Source organism: Pleurodeles waltl, chromosome 10, assembly GCF_031143425.1.
Source record: "Pleurodeles waltl isolate 20211129_DDA chromosome 10, aPleWal1.hap1.20221129, whole genome shotgun sequence".
NCBI lineage: Eukaryota > Metazoa > Chordata > Amphibia > Caudata > Salamandridae > Pleurodeles > Pleurodeles waltl.
The window spans coordinates 725,628,185-725,645,171 of NC_090449.1; the positions used below are offsets into that span (position 1 = coordinate 725,628,185).

At 45.0% G+C, this 16,987-nt stretch overlaps 1 protein-coding gene across 1 annotated transcript in view; it reads left to right on the forward strand.

Annotated features, from left to right (window-relative positions):
• The first annotated feature begins 2,793 nt into the window (after positions 1-2,793).
• EPC1 (enhancer of polycomb homolog 1) overlaps positions 2,794-16,987 on the forward strand; it is a 1,031,213-nt gene continuing 1,017,019 nt past the window's right edge. The window contains exon 1 of the mRNA XM_069211249.1: positions 2,794-3,059. The gene's annotated coding sequence lies outside the window, so the exon portion shown is untranslated. The remainder of the gene's footprint in view (positions 3,060-16,987) is intronic.

Sequence of the window (16,987 nt, forward strand, 5' to 3'; positions counted from 1 at the left end):
AGATTACAATCCTGACATAGCTTTTTCACCTCTTCTTCTCTACAAGGTTGTTGCAAATGAATTATAGCGATTTTGTCAAGAATGGCACCTGCTTTGCAGCAGAATCTGTATTACCAAGCTCTCTATAAAAAAACTAGTTATTTCCAGACAGCCCCGACAAAGAACCCTAGCGGAGAGGATGTGGCGTAAGGGCCTGAGCTGCCAACTTTGGAGCTATGGAACATGGTTGAGTCTCGGTGCCGGCTCAACATCCTGTGATTCTGGGCAAACCACTTAATCTCCACTTGCTACCAAAAATGAATGTGTTCTTGTGTAAAGTAACTGGTGCTCATGTACAGTGCTGTAATACCTTTGTATCAAGTTTGCGCTACATAAAACTGCAAAAAAAAAAAAAAAAAAAAGCACTCCAATACCGTCATGTAGAGTTCGGGCTACATAAAACAGCAAAAAATAAAAATCAAAAAGCCACCCCAGACAATGCAAAGAAACAGCAAGATGCCTGAAAACCAAGGAAGACGAAGAAACAACATAACTCCATAAGTGACGCAAAGAGGCAAAAGAAACAAGCATTTACAATGCGACGGGTCTCGTGTTTGCTCATGTTAGAGCTGATCGCGTTGTAAATTCTTAACCTGACTTTTCACCTATCGGGCAAAAGTGTATTTATGTACACAACCCGAAAAAGTGAATTCAAGTATGTAAACGCTCGACTTCTGCCAAGCGAGATCGCGCTCTAAATTAGAGAAAAAAAAAAGTCCACGAGCCCGATGGAAAACAGCGAGCCTCGCATGTTTTCTGTACTTGGTCGCTGTGCTCGAGGAGGGCTTGCCACCGGAAAAGGCATGACATATGAGTGCCTACGACTAATGAAAGCAAGAAGATTTTATTAGGGAAGCCCACGAACCAATAAAAAGCACTGACATGAAGTTGACAGGGCTCGGAGCCCTTTTCTAAATACTAAAGAGTCTCCCTGCGTTACGCATGCGCGAGCGCATGCAACGCACGCTTGACCCTAAAAATAGTGCTCCACCACTAAGCTATCTGGCCAATCCTGCAGTAATCCATGTAACCGAGTCAGTCTCCAAGGCGGTAACAAAACAGCCTCAAGGTGGGACAAATTTAAAGCATTTACTAAAGGCATCAAGGGATTTTTGCAAGGCAGGCCCAAGAACGAATGAAACTGATGGGCGTGGTTAAAGCCCTCAAAATAAATTACATGTCGAGAAGTGCAGCGTCTGCGCTGCCATGTCCAACCTAAAAAAAAAAAAAAAAAAGTGTGGCACGTCGTGTCCACCTATTCCCCGCCCTCTCCCCTCCTTTACTTCGACCGATGGACATGTATGTCCATGCCCTACATTAAAACGCCGCTCACGCAGACAGCACCCTTCTAACGAACGTAGTCCTTCGCGGAGAAGCGCCTGATATAGCACTTCAGCGCCTCATCACGGATCGGGAGTGAAGCTTTATACAAATGCCTCGGCAATGGAATGACCTCACCCTAAGTGGTTTTGAGACTTTCTATCTTCCTCAAGGATGACGTGCTACTTGTCTCGTGGAACACAATAAATGTGCAATTCCATTGGCGGCCACACGTCGGCAGCATAAACTAATGTATACACTCCTAGTAAATCAATTTAGTTTAAAGTATTTCTGAATAAAGTTTTAACCTTAGTATCTGAAATGTGTACTTCTGTAAAGCATACAACTCAGAATCCGTGATAAACTCACCTCTTGTTTATCACAGGAAGCCTAGGGTTGAAAACGGCGCTGTGCCCCCATGGCAATTCGTGACGCAAAGAGTTTTAAAAATTAAAAATGTTAACGTTTTGTACAGTTGTCTTTGTTTAATCCCTGGAATATCTCTGAGTTATTAGCATTAATAAAGAGAGGTCTGTCGTCTAATCTTATAAATTCCTGACCATCTGCTGTAGTTTGAGAGGCAGCCCTAGCTAAAAGTCCAACAGTTTGGGCATACGCCCACTTAATTGGAAAGACAGCTAGGAGCGGCGAGACTCCATAGTTATGTAAAGCAGGCCATTTAGCTTACGCTGCTCTGCAAATCATCAGTGCCCACTAGGGCCACTTCTGCACGTTGACAGCATTTTAAACATTTGACGGATAGTGTGCATCACTTTCCCTTGAACGCTCATTGTAGTTTAGCTTTGAAGATTCTTGGGGAAAGTAGGTAGGGAGTGTGAGATGTTCCACAAAAGCCCCTCCGTGTTGCAGCCATTTTGTTTGGGGTCAGTGTGGTTGGAGTATGTCTGTACAAGTGAGTGGAGTTAAGAAGTGAATTAGAGGGGGAAACTGTTCAAGGCGTTTTCCTTGTGCACATTAAGGTAAAGTATGTTGGCTCGGGTGTCAGGTTATGGACTTTACCCATGCCATTTAAAATAACAGAAATCATCGAGCCCTTAAAAATAAAGCATTTTATATCTGGCAAGGCTACGATATATTTATTTTTTGATCGTCAACCCAATTTTCACGATAAAATACGTCTCTTTTTTTGCTTGACACCTTCGCGGCGATTTGAAACTGAAATTTGAAGTTGACTGATTGAAATAAATTGTTGCTAATTTTGCAACGCATGCGGAGTGAGAGCAGTAAACGATACGTGGCCTCTTACAGCGACCAAACTCAGACCTTTGGACTGTTAGTGTTTGCATTGTTAGTGTTAACAAGTATAAAATGGCACACGGCAGTTTCGCAGGCTGCAGAAAGGGGGCGAGAAGGGAGATAGTGCAGACAGTAAAGACGCGGTCCTTCCGTCCAATCAGAAGACGCATGTTTGCCATTGCAAAGTTGCTAACCCCAAGAGTGGTGTGGCTGGCTACCGCTGCTTCTAATCTTTGGACATTTCGACGTGTTTTTTCTTTTTTTTTAACAACAGTTGGCGGATCTTAAACACCGTTTTCCCCTACCTCGGATTATTGGGGAAAATTAGTTTTTTATTTCCCAGAAGGTATTTTTAAGACGCTCGAAACCCCTGCTTCTGCGCAAGTATACAACAAATCTCGTTATTTTGTCAGTTGCAGATATCGTGCCAGCCTACTTGAGAGGTAAGATTGTATACAATTTGTTACGTTATTGTGTAATACAGCCGAAAAATAACCCCTCGAAAACGGACCGGATATTATCGCTCCTGCCTTTTTCACATATCGACTGGCTGTCCGTTCTTCAACAACGCACGTTGTGGGTTTCCATACTGGCTGTATTTTATCGGATGCTAATATTATCTAAAAATATTAACGCGACGTTAGGCAGAGCCTCGCCCTTGAAATATTGTCATGTGTGATTGCTTTCTAGTGAAAAAGGCTGGGATCGTAAAAACGATTAATGCACCAGTGCCACCCAGTTTTTCCAATAAATGTTAATGTTAATCTCGTTTCTAAAGAAAACCATATTTTAGACACTTTTCTGTTGGTGGCAGAGTTTCTGATGACGTCTGGTAGATTACAGTATTTGTAACTGTGAGGAACTGCCCTTGGAACAATGACGGTGTGGATTGACATAACATGGCTTTTATTAAGTTATGGCTGGTGCTAAAAGGTGGCTTTTTCTGGATCAGTGCGCGGTAAGGCTTTCGACGCACACTCCTGTTGTATTAATCCAAATGCATTTAGCCAGGGTAGCTTCTTTGCTCTAGTTTAGGACTCTGGAAATAAAAATAAACGAGTCATTTTATGGTATTTAACAATTTTCTTTTTCCTTTTTATTTCTTTGCACACGGTGGAAGATTTTTCTTTTTTGCATTGATCTACGTTGGTGGCGCTGTGGTGCTCCCAAACAATTTAATGTGTCAATTTCACTAAAGATAAAGGGAGGGAAAGGGGTGGGGCTTGATTTAATCTGCTATCCGTTTCTTGGTTTTCTTTTTAAGTCGACGAATCATTTTCACTGTATGCTCTTTTCTGAAGAAACATTTTAACAGGTCAGGTTTGTTTAAACCATCAGATAGATCGGACGTGTGGTTCCAGCTCGTCTTAATGACCTAGTGTGGCAAAGCTGCAGCTTTGCAGTTTTACACAAGCACACAGATTTGCACACTTTGCATTGTTATGGCAACTATCTAAACTGATACTTATATCTTTATATAATATGTGGTAAAGCAAGCATTGAGGTTAGGAGGTTCTTTATGTGCTACCTGGTGTTAAATATTTGCATTTAGATGTGTTATGCCATGCAGTTCATAAATTATGATGGGTATATTTAGGTAGTATTGATGTCTGGAAAGACTAATTGTTGGCAAAAATGAATATAAAATTGTAACTTTATTGCCGAAAATGTTCAAATTAATTTTGTACGCTTTCGGTTTATAAGTGTGAATGAATATCTGACTCCCACACATTTTTGTGGAATTCCAACCTGTTGATATTGTAAAATCATTTCTCGGGATCCTAGGAAGGCAATATTGGTGTTTCAACAAGCTTGCACTTTATTGGAATACTGTAGGCAGCCCTTGGCTAGTATGAGCTTATTGCTAAAAGCCATTTATTCCAAGTATGCCTTTAAGATGAGTGCAACCCTTTTTATTGTGCTTGACTGCGTATCCAAAGTAATACTGAATTCTCTTTTGCATGCCACTCAGTCATTTAATGGCATGTTAACCCGTTGCCAGCATTACCTGTTTTTCCAAGATCCTGACGCAGATAGTAATAGCTCAGAACCATCAATTTTACCTTGTCCTTAAGCAAAGCAGGTCACCTCTAATATTATATCACGGCAATCTGTATTACTCCCTGGCTATCCCTAACACCAGCTTGTTGACTTTAGTGATTTTTCTAGGACTCTTTCCAGGCCCCCACACGAACCCCCACAATACCCTCAGCAAAAGGATGTAAGATGCTACCATCATTTTAGCACCCAACATGTATGCCTGCTGTCACTTTCACATTTCTAAGGCTTCTACATTAAGTAGTAAACACTTCTATATGTCTCGGGATCCATAGCTCTCAAAAGACATTCTGCCACATTTTCAAATCCTATTACATCTTCAAGGAATTATGTATTGAAGCAAACTAAAACTCTACAGTGTTAATACTAAAGTCACCCAGGTACACAGCTAAACATTTGAAGTAAAAAGACTGCAAGCAGTAAAGAATGTTTTCATATAAAAAATGCACATGTAAGCTACAGTTACCTAGATTGAATCACAGTAGCGGGCTCAAATGTCCACCATTACAAGGTGCACCGTGATCTACCTATATGCCTACAAAAGAGTGATTTTCAGTAAAAAAAAAAATTGAAAATGAGCAGAAGTGGGAGGTCTAGAGTAACTGGGGCCGTGGTGTGGTTGTGCAGATGTTTTTGCTGCATATATGTGTCAAATAAAGTCCAAGTTCGTGTTTTGGTTAAATCTGAAAGTGTATTTATAGTAAAGCCATTAGAATTGTAGAAAAATAGGACAAAGGATCGCCAATTATGATAGTTGAGCTCCTAGAGGTGAGTTAAAAACATTATACCATAACACAGGTACTTTCCAGAATCAGTCATGTGCCTTAATAGGTTTGGTACTATATCAACCAGGTGCAAAAGTAAGGTTATGATAACGAATGCAGGTGACCTTCACAATTATCTACATATAAGCAAAGTTTCTATAGACACAGCAATTTTTGAAAAAAAAATACCCCTCTGGGTTAAAGGGCGCCCACATCTTTGATTGGAGATGAGGACCTCTGTTTAACAAGTTTTTTGCATTTTCAAGAAAACATTGCAGTTGTGGGTTACAGCAAACAAGTATTGCACAAGGCAACTTACATTAAAAGCACAATACCAAGAACAAGCACAGACAAGAGGACAAATGGTGTTGGCACTTCCATAAGGCTTTAATGAACTACTGAAGGTCGACAGAAAGAAAAGCAGAGCAAATGGGTGAGAGCTGCAGCATAGTGGCAAATGAAGGGGAATGGAGACTACAGATGTATTAGGCGGCATTATTAGAATGGTGGGGATCTCGTGTTTTAAAAACTGTTGTTTCATATAAAATGTTAATTCAGTTCAATGGTCCAAATAAATGACATTTTCAAATATAAAACAGTTCTGATGAAAAGGCTACTGAAAGGCTTTGGAGAGCTGTACTGCCCAACCCTATGTCTGTTTTTCTGTTGACTATTGTTCTCTCATGGTGAACTTGACAATCATGCAAGCAAGCCACAGCGTGTTCTCCCATTTTACTCACCTGAGATCCCAGAGCTGTGCTTGGACTTGAAGAGGGACCCAAAATCTATATATCTTAGAGAGGGTGGCTTGTGCCTTCTCCAGCCTGTCTGCGAGAGAAGCTCACAGAGGCACTATTATGATAAAAGTGGAGACAAGCTATATTACCTTTATCTTGCTGGAGGAGATGGTTGCTGGCCATCTCTGTGTAAAAAGTTCTAGTCAGTCTCCTTTCACTGGAGTCTTTTACCTCTGTCATGTGTGGGCCATGCATGAAGAGTGATTGTCGTGTGGGTATAAGTGGTCGTTGAGCATGAGGCTTGAGTCTGCTTGGTCTAGTAGAAGGTAGAGTCCATTGGACTCCAGGTGTGGTTCTCAAAATGGTGGCTGGCTTTGTGCAAGACTCTATCTGAGACTTTGTATACTTTCTTACAACATTAGCCTTGCAGAGCCATGGAATCTCTATGGGTGGTAGCCCTTTTATCCTTTTGAAATAGCCTTAGTTTCTGTGCCTTAGCAATACCATCCCCTTTCTTCTGTCTCCGCCAGTCTGCATATCCAAAGATTTGACAGGCAGCCAGTATATATTCCTAGTGGTTTAGATTGAAGTACCAAGTGTTTTGACCCCTGCATGCAATGATCATACCGTGTCCATGCCCTGACAGGATTGGACGACTCCTCCCTCAATTTTGAAAGATCAAATGGAGTTTTATTTTTGAGATTTTCTTGACATCCAAGTTGAAACTACACACAAGTGTAGTTGAGAAGATTGAGTTGCAGTGGTAACGCTTTTCTGTCGACAGCTTGCCTGGGTCCACCACTCAAGACACTTTTTGGTAGTCGTGTGCAAGGAGAGACTGTTGCCGGTGGAGGGGAGTGGATTGGACGTTTCAGGTAAGAGTGCACACCTGCCAGTGAGGTCCAGAGACCGTCTCTTGAAAGAAAAATGTAGGAGCTGTTGTGGAACCTTACCATCCCTGGGGATCAAGGGCTCCCCTAGAACCAGCTGCTTTAATTGTTATCAACACCATAAACTGCATTAACTGGGGTTCAGTGGAAACGCTGTCACCTTCTACTATAGAAGATTGTGACTCTCCATCTTTCCTGACCCTGTCTGTTCTGCAGGGAAGTCTGTGTGCACCTCCTAGTTGCCTCTAAATCTCTTGAGAAATACCTCAAGTTCACTCCTTGGTCTGGGAATACACAGAGGTCACTAGAGGAGGTCTCTGTGTGTCTTGAATTGTGGGCAGCATCTTTCTATCTCAAGTGACTCCAGAGTTGTATGCATCAGAACCACCGGTCCCGACGCCAGAAAGTACTCTGTCTCCAGTTTGGTCTTTTCTGTTTGTGATGGCCTTAGCCAATTAGCCAGAATCTGTGGGCACCCATGGCACTGGAATTTGTAGGCAGAGGCTGGGGTTCTCAAGTAATATAGAGACTTGACCACCTAGTGCCTTAACACGGTTTACAGGCACCTGACCCAGAAGTTAGCCCTGGCGACTAGCCAGCAGGCCTAGTAGGGCTCCAGTTAAAAGTGCCTGGTCCCTTGGCACCGTATATCACCCCTGCAACTATTAAAGTTAGCGTTTAAGCTGACCAAGCCTGGGTGGGCACTTCACGTATTTGGAATGGGGCAATCAACCGGGAGTTCTTTTGGTTTAGAGGGTTTTGTGGTAGATGCATTGAAACCCATTAACATTCCAGCACCTGAAACCAGAATCAAAGCGGATCAAACAAATAAACGTTTCCCCTTCAAAGAGTAACATGAGAAACCTTGTCCCTGTAAATGGCATGTGTTGTGATACTGCCGTTTGAGATGCTATTCGTGATTTTTGTGTAAGGAATGATGTAGACTCTGATGTTCTTACGTTACGAGTGCCCTTGTGAATTCATCCCCATCGAACAATAAGAATATTTTTATTTTGGAAAGTAAAGTTCCGACTGCAAAATAACTTAATAATTGGTATTAAAGTTGTGATTAATTTGTTTTAAATTAATTTGTAAACTCTTGTTTTACAGTGACTGAAGTATATTAACAAAAATGTTCCCAGTAGTTAGAATTGTCCTCGGCCACCAGAGAGCTATCCAACAACATCGTCCATAAGGACTCATCAGAACGCCACACAGACAGTACTCTGCACCATGATTAATGCCAAATTATACCACCTGAATGACTTTGGATTACGATCTGAAAAGTTCTAAATGCCACTGCCAGGCAGGCAGCCTGTTTGAAAAAGAGTGCAAATGTGCCCTGCTCTTCAGAGTCTACAATGGTCAACAGTTACCATCCAGGTTAAATTGAGATTTTCTGCCAGACCATCATCCATTTAGTCAACACAGTGTTGTCTTATCCCTACAACAAGACAACCTGATACACCCTAACAGACCTCTTTCTTCAGTTAAACAACCAGCTCCAAGTGCTACTGCTGAGTTGAAAAACTGTTGCTGTCCAAGGCAGACCCTGAAAAATTCCCGCTGCATCAGACGATTTCATAGTCAATTGGGAAAGCAGGGTTTATCAGAAACCCCTTACAAGGGATTGTGTCAACGATGCATGCTGGGCACATAAATGGGGGTTGGAAGTGTGCAATAAAAGCCAAGTATCTCTTGCCTTGAAGTTTATAGATTTTAAAAAGTATATTAGGTTTGAATACTTGCTTGACTTTATTACCTCCTCAACTGCTAGACACTGTACATTAATTATCGGCATGGCACTCTTCTAATTGTTTTTCCTCAAAATAGAAAGCTATTGCTAATGCGAACAATGTGCGCCCATTTTGCTTGCAGACAGATGATACCATATTGCACTTTTCATTCTTCTGCCCAGGATAATAGCATCAGAGGAAGCACTATATGTTACCGATTTTTAGGCAGCTAGGAATTAGGCAGTGCTACGTACCATTCAGGTTTCTGCGCAACAGTGAGAAAAAATCAGCTGTCAATCAATCAATCAGAGTATTTGTAAAGCGCACTACTCAACCGTGAGGGTCTCAAAGCGCCGGGGGAGGGGGAGTTGGGGTGCTGCTACTGCTTGAACTGCCATGTCTTGAGATGTCTCCTGAAGGTAAGTAGATCCTGTGTGTGACGCAGGTGGGTGGTCCTTTCAGTGCACACGTGAACGGTGTGAAATACACCCGATGGGAGATGTAGCCCAACCCCTAAATACAGCTCCCAGAGACGGACTCTTCAACCAGGCACTGATCTAGGCGCTACCCAAGTGGAACCCACTTACACGCTGGAAAGGGCCGTGAGGCCTGAGAAGAGGTCGAAAAGTGCAAAAGCGCTCTAGGAATGGCACGTTACTGAAACTCAGTAAGTTTCCTTAATCCATTATTATGCGTTTAATTTCCTTTCACTTTGTCTGCTGTGTTGCCTCACTTTTGCACTGGAGTTGGTCCTTAAGAGCTAAAATGCTTGAGCAACCCTAATTCCAAAATGGTACCTTTTTCCCTTGTTGCAACTAGTAGATAGTCTAATTTCTGTTGCCAGTAGATTGAAGACATGACCTCTTGCATTGTAGTTTTGGTTGATAGATTTTAAACCCATGTGTTTTAACGGCATATAATTACTTTTTATGATTGATCTACTATAATCCACTTTATTTTTAGGATCAGTCCCAGGCCTAATTGTTCTTGTAGGCTTTTCCTATGATATCAATTCTTTTTACGATATATGCATGATTGATTTGTTATTGATTGATTTATTATAATTTACATTATTTTGCGGATCAGTCTCAGTGGTCCTAACTGTCCTTAGGGTATATGTACTCTTTGCACTTTATCTGCTTGAACATTTGTAGGAAGTTGGCTCTGTATGTGCTATTTCAAAGTAAGGAATAGCATGCACAGAGTCCAAGGGTTCCCCTTAGAGGTAAAATAGTGGTAAAAAGAGATAATACTAATGCTCTATTTTGTGGTAGTGTGGTCGAGCAGTAGGCTTATCCAAGGAGTAGTGTTAAGCATTTGTTGTACATACACATAGACAATAAATGAGGTACACACACTCAGAGACAAATCCAGCCAATAGGTTTTGTTATAGAAAAATATATTTTCTTAGTTTATTTTAAGAACCACAGGTTCAAATTTAACATGTAATATCTTGTTGGAAAGGTATTGCAGGTAAGTACATTAGGAACTTTGAATCATTTCAATTGCATGTATACTTTTCAAGTTATTCACAAATAGCTGTTTTAAAAGTGGACACTTAGTGCAATTTTCACAGTTCCTGGGGGAGGTAAGTTTTTGTTAGTTTTACCAGGTAAGTAAGACACTTACAGGGTTCAGTTCTTGGTCCAAGGTAGCCCACCGTTGGGGGTTCAGAGCAACCCCAAAGTCACCACACCAGCAGCTCAGGGCCGGTCAGGTGCAGAGTCCAAAGTGGTGCCCAAAACGCATAGGCTAGAATGGAGAGAAGGGGGTGCCCCGGTTCCGGTCTGCTTGCAGGTAAGTACCCGCGTCTTCGGAGGGCAGACCAGGGGGGTTTTGTAGGGCACCGGGGGGGACACAAGCCCACACAGAAATTTCACCCTCAGCAGCGCGGGGGCGGCCGGGTGCAGTGTAGAAACAAGCGTCGGGTTCGCAATGTTAGTCAATGGGAGATCAAGGGATCTCTTCAGCGCTGCAGGCAGGCAAGGGGGGCTTCCTCGGGGAAACCTCCACTTGGGCAAGGGAGAGGGACTCCTGGGGGTCACTTCTGCAGTGAAAGTCCGGTCCTTCAGGTCCTGGGGGCTGCGGGTGCAGGGTCCTTTCCAGGCGTCGGGACTTAGGTTTCAGAGAGTCGCGGTCAGGGGAAGCCTCGGGATTCCCTCTGCAGGCGGCGCTGTGGGGGCTCAGGGGGGACAGGTTTTGGTACTCACAGTCGTAGAGTAGTCCGGGGGTCCTCCCTGAGGTGTTGGTTCTCCACCAGCCGAGTCGGGGTCGCCGGGTGCAGTGTTGCAAGTCTCACGCTTCTTGCGGGGAGTTGCAGGGTTCTTTAAAGCTGCTTCTTGAAACAAAGTTGCAGTCTTTTTGGAGCAGGTCCGCTGTCCTCGGGAGTTTCTTGTCGTTGTCGAAGCAGGGCAGTCCTCAGAGGATTCAGAGGTCGCTGGTCCCTTTGGATGGCGTCGCTGGAGCAGAGTTCTTTGGAAGGCAGGAGACAGGCCGGTGAGTTTCTGGAGCCAAGGCAGTTGTTGTCTTCTGGTCTTCCTCTGCAGGGGTTTTCAGCTGGGCAGTCCTTCTTCTTGGTGTTTGCAGGAATCTCATTTTCTAGGGTTCAGGGTAGCCCTTAAATACTAAATTTAAGGGCGTGTTTAGGTCTGGGGGGTTAGTAGCCAATGGCTACTAGCCCTGAGGGTGGGTACACCCTCTTTGTGCCTCCTCCCAAGGGGAGGGGGTCACAATCCTAACCCTATTGGGGGAATCCTCCATCTGCAAGATGGAGGATTTCTAAAAGTTAGAGTCACCTCAGCTCAGGACACCTTAGGGGCTGTCCTGACTGGCCAGTGACTCCTCCTTGTTATTCTCATTATTTTCTCCGGCCTTGCCGCCAAAAGTGGGGGCCGGGCCGGAGGGGGCGGGCAACTCCACTAGCTGGAGTGTCCTGCGGTGCTGTGACAAAGGGGTGAGCCTTTGAGGCTCACCGCCAGGTGTTACAGCTCCTGCCTGGGGGAGGTGTTAGCATCTCCACCCAGTGCAGGCTTTGTTACTGGCCTCAGAGTGACAAAGGCACTCTCCCCATGGGGCCAGCAACATGTCTCTAGTGTGGCAGGCTGCTGGAACTAGTCAGCCTACACAGACAGTCGGTTAAGTTTCAGGGGGCACCTCTAAGGTGCCCTCTGGGGTGTATTTTGCAATAAAATGTACACTGGCATCAGTGTGCATTTATTGTGCTGAGAAGTTTGATACCAAACTTCCCAGTTTTCAGTGTAGCCATTATGGTGCTGTGGAGTTCGTGTTTGACAAACTCCCAGACCATATACTCTTATGGCTACCCTGCACTTACAATGTCTAAGGTTTTGTTTAGACACTGTAGGGGTACCATGCTCAGGCACTGGTACCCTCACCTATGGTATAGTGCACCCTGCCTTAGGGCTGTAAGGCCTGCTAGAGGGGTGTCTTACCTATACTGCATAGGCAGTGAGAGGCTGGCATGGCACCCTGAGGGGAGTGCCATGTCGACTTACTCGTTTTGTTCTCACTAGCACACACAAGCTGGCAAGCAGGGTGTCTGTGCTGAGTGAGAGGTCTCCAGGGTGGCATAAGACATGCTGCAGCCCTTAGAGACCTTCCTTGGCATCAGGGCCCTTGGTACTAGAAGTACCAGTTACAAGGGACTTATCTGGATGCCAGGGTCTGCCAATTGTGGATACAAAAGTACAGGTTAGGGAAAGAACACTGGTGCTGGGGCCTGGTTAGTAGGCCTCAGCACACTTTCAATTGTAAACATAGCATCAGCAAAGGCAAAAAGTCAGGGGGCAACCATGCCAAGGAGGCATTTCCTTACACAACCCCCCCCCCAAACGAAAGAGGATGAGACTAACCTTTCCCAAGAGAGTCTTCATTTTCTAAGTGGAAGAACCTGGAAAGGCCATCTGCATTGGCATGGGCAGTCCCAGGTCTGTGTTCCACTATAAAGTCCATTCCCTGTAGGGAGATGGACCACCTCAACAGTTTAGGATTTTCACCTTTCATTTGCATCAGCCATTTGAGAGGTCTGTGGTCAGTTTGAACTAGGAAGTGAGTCCCAAAGAGGTATGGTCTCAGCTTCTTCAGGGACCAAACCACAGCAAAGGCCTCCCTCTCAATTGCACTCCAACGCTGCTCCCTGGGGAGTAACCTCCTGCTAATGAAAGCAACAGGCTGGTCAAGGCCATCATCATTTGTTTGGGACAAAACTGCCCCTATCCCATGTTCAGAGGCATCTGTCTGCACAATGAACTGCTTAGAATAATCTGGAGCTTTTAGAACTGGTGCTGAGCACATTGCTTGTTTCAGGGTGTCAAAGGCCTGTTGGCATTCCACAGTCCAGTTCACTTTCTTGGGCATTTTCTTGGAGGTGAGTTCAGTGAGGGCTGTCACAATGGATCCATATCCCTTCACAAACCTCCTGTAATACCCAGTCAAGCCAAGGAATGCCCTGACTTGAGTCTGGGTTTTTGGAGCTACCCAGTCCAGAATAGTCTGGATCTTGGGTTGGAGTGGTTGAACTTGGCCTCCACCTACAAGGTGGCCCAAGTAAACCACAGTTCCCTGCCCTATCTGGCATTTGGATGCCTTGATAGAGAGGCCTGCAGATTGCAGAGCCTTCAAGACCTTCTTCAGGTGGACCAGGTGATCCTGCCAGGTGGAGCTAAAGACAGCAATATCATCAAGATAAGCTGTGCTAAAGGACTCCAAGCCAGCAAGGACTTGATTCACCAACCTTTGGAAGGTGGCAGGGGAATTCTTTAAACCAAAGGGCATAACAGTAAACTGATAATGCCCATCAGGTGTGGAGAATGCTGTTTTCTCTTTTGCTCCAGGTGCCATTTTTATTTGCCAGTACCCTGCTGTCAAGTCAAAGGTACTTAAGAATTTGGCAGCACCTAATTTATCTATGAGCTCATCAGCTCTAGGAATTGGATGAGCATCTGTCTTGGTGACAGAGTTGAGCCCTCTGTAGTCCACACAAAACCTCATCTCTTTCTTTCCATCTTTGGTGTGAGGTTTGGGGACTAAGACCACTGGGCTAGCCCAGGGGCTGTCAGAGCGCTCAATTACTCCCAATTCCAGCATCTTGTGGACTTCCACCTTGATGCTTTCCTTAACATGGTCAGACTGTCTAAAGATTTTGTTCTTGACAGGCATGCTGTCTCCTGTGTCCACATCATGGGTACACAGGTGTGTCTGACCAGGGGTTAAGGAGAAGAGTTCAGGAAACTGTTGTAGGACTCTCCTACAATCAGCTTGCTGTTGGCCAGAGAGGGTGTCTGAGTAGATCACTCCATCTACTGAGCCATCTTTTGGGTCTGATGACAGAAGATCAGGGAGAGGTTCACTCTCTGCCTCCTGATCCTCATCTGTTACCATCAACAGATTCACATCAGCCCTGTCATGGAAGAGCTTAAGGCGGTTCACATGGATCACCCTCTTGGGGCTCCTGCTTGTGCCCAGGTCCACCAGGTAGGTGACCTGACTCTTCCTTTCTAGCACTGGGTAAGGGCCACTCCATTTGTCCTGGAGTGCCCTGGGAGCCACAGGCTCCAGAACCCAGACTTTCTGCCCTGGTTGGAACTCAACCAGTGCAGCCTTTTGGTCATACCAAAACTTCTGGAGCTGTTTGCTGGCCTCAAGGTTTTTGGTTGCCTTTTCCATGTACTCTGCCATTCTAGAGCGAAGGCCAAGTACATAGTCCACTATGTCTTGTTTAGGCTCATGAAGAGGTCTCTCCCAGCCTTCTTTAACAAGAGCAAGTGGTCCCCTTACAGGGTGGCCAAACAGAAGTTCAAAGGGTGAGAATCCTACTCCCTTCTGTGGCACCTCTCTGTAAGCAAAAAGCAGACATGGCAAGAGGACATCCCATCTCCTTTTGAGTTTTTCTGGGAGCCCCATGATCATGCCTTTTAATGTCTTGTTGAATCTCTCAACTAAGCCATTAGTTTGTGGATGGTATGGTGTAGTGAATTTGTAAGTCACTCCACACTCATTCCACATGTGTTTTAGGTATGCTGACATGAAGTTGGTACCTCTGTCAGACACCACCTCCTTAGGGAAACCCACTGTGGTAAAGATACCAATGAGGGCATTGGCTACTGCAGGGGCAGTAGTCGACCTAAGGGGAATAGCTTCAGGATACCTAGTAGCATGATCCACTACTACTAGGATGTACATATTTCCTGAGGCTGTGGGAGGTTCTAGTGGACCAACTATGTCCACACCCACTCTTTCAAAGGGGACCCCTACCACTGGAAGTGGAATGAGGGGGGCCTTTGGGTGCCCACCTGTCTTACCACTGGATTGACAGGTGGGGCAGGAGAGGCAAAACTCCTTAGCCTTCTGGGACATATTGGGCCAGTAGAAGTGGTTGACTAACCTCTCCCACGTCTTGGTTTGTCCCAAATGCCCAGCAAGGGGAATATCATGGGCTAAGGTCAGAATAAACTCTCTGAACGACTGAGGCACTACCACTCTCCTAGTGGCACCAGGTTTGGGGTCTCTGGCCTCAGTGTACAGGAGTCCATCTTCCCAATAGACCCTATGTGTTCCATTTTTCTTGCCCTTGGACTCTTCAGCAGCTTGCTGCCTAAGGCCTTCAAGAGAGGGACAGGTTTCTTGTCCCTTACACAGCTCCTCCCTTGAGGGTCCCCCTGGGCCTAAGAGCTCAACCTGATAAGGTTCAAGCTCCAAAGGCTCAGTTCCCTCAGAGGGCAGAACTTCTTCCTGAGAAGAGAGGTTCTCTTTTTCTGACTGTGTTGCAGTTGGTTTCCCAACTGACTTTCCTTTTCTCTTGGTAGGCTGGGCCATTTTTCCAGACTCCAGCTCTACTTTTTCACCCTGTGCCTTGCATTGTGCTCTTGTTTTTACACACACCAGTTCAGGGATACCCAGCATGGCTGCATGGGTTTTTAGTTCTACCTCAGCCCATGCTGAGGACTCCAGGTCATTTCCAAGCAGACAGTCTACTGGGATGTTTGAGGAGACCACCACCTGTTTCAGGCCATTGACCCCTCCCCATTCTAAAGTTACCATTGCCATGGGATGTGCTTTAGTTTGATTGTCAGCATTGGTGACTGTATAAGTTTTTCCAGTCAGGTATTGGCCAGGGGAAACCAGTTTCTCTGTCACCATGGTGACACTGGCACCTGTATCCCTCAGGCCCTCTACACTTGTCCCATTAATAAAGAGCTGCTGCCTGTATTTTTGCATGTTAGGAGGCCAGGCAGCTAGTGTGGCTAAATCCACCCCACCCTCAGAGACTAGAGTAGCTTCAGTGTGGACCCTGATTTGCTCTGGGCACACTGTTGATCCCACTTGGAGACTAGCCATTCCAGAGTTACCTGGATTGGAGTTTGGAGTGGAACTTTTCTTGGGACAGGCCTTGTCTCCAGTTTGGTGTCCAGACTGACTACAGTTTCGACACCAGGCTTTTTTGGGATCAAAGTTTTTACCCTTGTACCCAGGATTGTTTTGTGAAGAGGCTCTGGGCCCACCCTCCTGTGCAGGTTTTTGGGGGCCTGTAGAAGACTCTTGACTATTTTTATTTTTGGCTGTCTCACCACCTTTCCCCTGGGGAGGTTTTGTGACCCCTTTCTTTTGGTCACCCCCTGTGGAAGTTTTGGACACCCTAGTCTTGACCCAATGGTCCGCCTTCTTTCCCAATTCTTGGGGAGAAATTGGTCCTAGGTCTACCAGATGCTGATGCAGTTTATCATTGAAACAATTACTTAACAGGTGTTCTTTCACAAATAAATTGTACAGCCCATCATAATTACTTACACCACTGCCTTGAATCCAACCATCTAGTGTTTTTACTGAGTAGTCTACAAAGTCAACCCAGGTCTGGCTCGAGGATTTTTGAGCCCCCCTGAATCTAATCCTATACTCCTCAGTGGAGAATCCAAAGCCCTCAATCAGGGTACCCTTCATGAGGTCATAAGATTCTGCATCTTTTCCAGAGAGTGTGAGGAGTCTATCCCTACACTTTCCTGTGAACATTTCCCAAAGGAGAGCACCCCAGTGAGATCTGTTCACTTTTCTGGTTACACAAGCCCTCTCAAAAGCTGTGAACCATTTGGTGATGTCATCACCATCTTCATATTTAGTTACAATCCCTTTAGGGATTTTCAACATGTCAGGAGAATCTCTGACCCTATTTA